Here is a 3,632-nt window from a genome sequence, read left to right as displayed (position 1 = left end):
GTATAAAAATCCTCGCAAAGTTTCGTTCCATTCCGAGAACTTTTATTTTTGCACAAAAATAACACCATGGTAGTTCTGCTGAAAACAACGTCAGTCCGGGGTTAGTTTCATTAATTAGAGTCCAAAACAAGAGAAAAAGCGTTAGGAACAGTAGATACGTTAGAGACGTATCAACTCCCCAAGCTTAAACCTTTGCTTGTCCTCAAGCAATTCAGTTGATAAACTGAAAGTGAAAAATAAAAACTTTTATGAACTCTTTTGCTCTTGTTTGCATAAATAAGCTTAAACAGCACCCGGGTTTTCAGCCAACATTATAACTAACCATGCCGACAATAACTCTTAAAAATTATATTAACTCATATCAATGACATAATCAACTAGCGTGCAATAATAACATATCTCAAACAACAACACATTGTCAAAACAACTATGATATAATATGACAATAGTGGTATCTCGCTAGCCCTTTCTGAGACCGCAAAACATAAATGCAGAGCACCTCCAAAGTTCAAGCAGCGACTAGACATTGTAATTCATGGTAGAAAAGATCCAGTCATGATGCACCCAACATTAGCTACAGACAATGCATCAGCATGACAACAGTGCTCTCAGGTTCTGGCGCTTATTTTAGAAGGTGATGACACAACATAAAAGTAAATAGATAGTCCCTTCGCAGAGGGAAGCAGTGATTTGCAGAGGTGCCTGAGCTCAAGTTTTTGAAACAGTGGTAAATGATATTTTTGAGACATGGACCCTTCTTGTTTACTTCACGACCATTAGTTATCAATATCTTCCATGCACAGGACTTCTTCATCCGCCAACTTGCTGCATCAGGCTCTGATCTTTTTGGCTTGAAGTTCTACGCTCCATGGATAATGCGGATGATCAAACTCCACTCCGCTATCTCATATCAGCCATCTGCTCGCAATCATCGGATCTTTCTGCCTGATGTGGATATGTCCGTTGAAGCCATTTGTCCTGAGCCTGCCAAGGAGCCTCTTAGTCTTCAGAATGCAGAGCATCAAAGTTTCTCTTAGAACATTGAAGGAGTTGAAGCAATCACCCGTGTTTATCCTCTGGCTGGAACTACACGTGCACCTCATCGTGCCCTTACTGAAGCCACCGAAAGCACAATTGCCCAACGACCCAAGAAGCGATCTCGTGTTCTCAACGACCGAGAGCTTCTGGTGGCTCTTCATCAGAAACAGGATAGGCATCATGACTGGCTGAAGCGCCAAATGCAAAGCCTCTTGGTGGATGTCAACCGCATTCGCAATCTTGCCACCATGAATGCCTTTGTTGCCCATGAAACCTCTCGCCGCATATGGAAAGGGCTGACGCTTATGTGCTCTAAGGATGATCTTCAAGAGGATGGCTTCTCTGAACGCTTCAAGTTTGACTCCACACCTCCTCGAAGGGCAGTGCTACGACGAACTCCATCTCTTGAAGACTCTGAGTTCTCTTCCTTTGCTGCAACTATGAATGCCAGAGTGATCTAGGACGAAGACGATGCTACCTCACCGCCACCTCCTTCAGCATGCTTTGACACTGCTCCAAGTTCTTCTGCACCGCCGAACACCACCGACGACCCTGCTGTTTCACCTACTCTTTATGGGAGCGAGTAGATGCTCTATGTCTTCAAACCTTTTTGGTCCTCACTGACAAAAGGGGGAGAAGCATATGAGTTTGATAGTCTTCAAGCGGGGGTCCACATGGGCGGTTGCTTTATATTTTGCCTCATGTTTACAACTCTCGTTTTGATACATTTGGTTCTTTGAGTTGTAACACCTAAACTCGATGGTCGTCTGCTACTTATTTGCTACTTTGTGATGCGATGATAAATTCCGCATGTGCGACGATAAATTCCGCACTTAGATCATTTTGTAGACATCCATTTTCCATTATGCATGTCATTATCTTCACATACCTTCACATGCATAATGAATTGTCATCATAAGTTGAAGAGGATCTCCACGAGTACAACCTGCCATGTGCATTTGCATTCCAAAAGCAAACTACTTATATGCACATCTTCAGGGGGAGCCCTTGCAACTTATGAAGACAATTCCTTATCCTTTACAATTTCACATATTATATTCCCCGTTGAAAACTTCAACTAGTTTGTCATCAATCACCAAAAAGGGGGAGATTGTAAGTGCATTTAGTGCCACCCCTAGTTGGTTTTGGAGTATTGACGACAAACCTAGTTGAGGGACTAATGTGTTTGTGAGAATTGCAGGATAACACAGGTAGAAGTCCCTCATTGATTCGGTTTTCCTACCAGAGATGACCCCTAAAAATGTATGAAGACATTGATGTCAAAGGTGGTATATGAATATATGCTCATTGAAGACTATGACAAGAGAAGACATCGCATGAAGCCTATGGAGCTCGAAGACTCAGATCTTTCGTAGTTCCTTTTCTTCTTTATTGAGTCATAGGAACCACCGTACTGTTAAGTGGGGTCCAAGTGAACCAGTCAGAATGACTGAAGTGATGCTTAACCAAAACCTATGTCTTCGAGTGAAGACTATGAGAGCGAATCTTGTCTAGAGTCGGACAAGTCAGCTTTGCTTGTAGCCCAAGTAAAGTTGCCGTGTGTGTTTGAAATCTGACCATTGGAACACGCGTCAGTTCCTTAGTGACCCAGGGTCATTTCGGACAAATCAGGTCGGGTTGCCTAGTGGCTATAAATAGCCCACCCCCTACAACCATAAATGGTTGGCTGCTCAGAGTTAGAGTACGACTTTTATCGTTTGAGAGCAACCCACCTCGAAGCCTTTGAGAGAGAATTCCTTGCGAGGATAAAGCCCTAACCACTAGAGCCAAAGAGTGTTAGGCATCACTTAAGTCTTCCTGTCTGTGTGATCTGAAGACTTATTACACTTGAGGACTGTGAATCCTCCAGCCGGTTAGGCGTCACGTTCTGAGCATCGAAGAGTCATTGTGGATCGCCGGTGAACGAAGTCTGTGAAGGTTTGGGAGTCTACCTTGAAGACTTAGCAGAGTGATTGGGCAAGGTCTGTGTGACCTTAGCTCAAGGGGAATATGGTGAGGACTGGGTGTCCTGAGCTGCGTGTTCAGGACTGGGTGTCCGGGACTGTGTGTCCTCAGGTTTAAATACCTAGCCGCCCTAACCAGACGTACAGTTGTCACAGCAACTGGAACTGGTCCAACAAATCATTGTCTTCAACGAGTCACTGGTTTCATCCTCCCCTTCCCTTTACTTACTGTTGGTCCTTGTGAAGTCATCGTATGATTGCACTATCTTTTGTCTTCACTGAGTGACTGCTTGTTCTGATTGGCTTCTTAATATCTTCCTACCTGATCCTTACTACCTAGCTGCTATTAGTCATTGTGCTTTCACTTTATTGAATACTTGACTATGGTTTGCCTAGTGTAGTCTACCTTTCGCTGCATGGTATAGGTTTATTTCTATCGTTTGTCTTCGAAACTTCCATGTTTTGAAGACTTTCATAAAAATCGCCTATTCACCCCCCCTCTAGTCGATATAACGCACTTTCAATTGGTATCAGAGCAAGGTACTCCCTTGTTCTGTGTGATTCGGTTTAACCACCTAGAGTTTTAGCTATGTCGACTGCAGGGATAATTAAAGTCTCCGCTGCGTGCCC

The sequence above is a fragment of the Triticum aestivum genome, chromosome 6A (genome assembly GCF_018294505.1).
Source record: "Triticum aestivum cultivar Chinese Spring chromosome 6A, IWGSC CS RefSeq v2.1, whole genome shotgun sequence".
In the NCBI taxonomy this organism is placed as follows: Eukaryota; Viridiplantae; Streptophyta; class Magnoliopsida; order Poales; family Poaceae; genus Triticum; species Triticum aestivum.
This window is presented reverse-complemented; position numbering follows the sequence as displayed.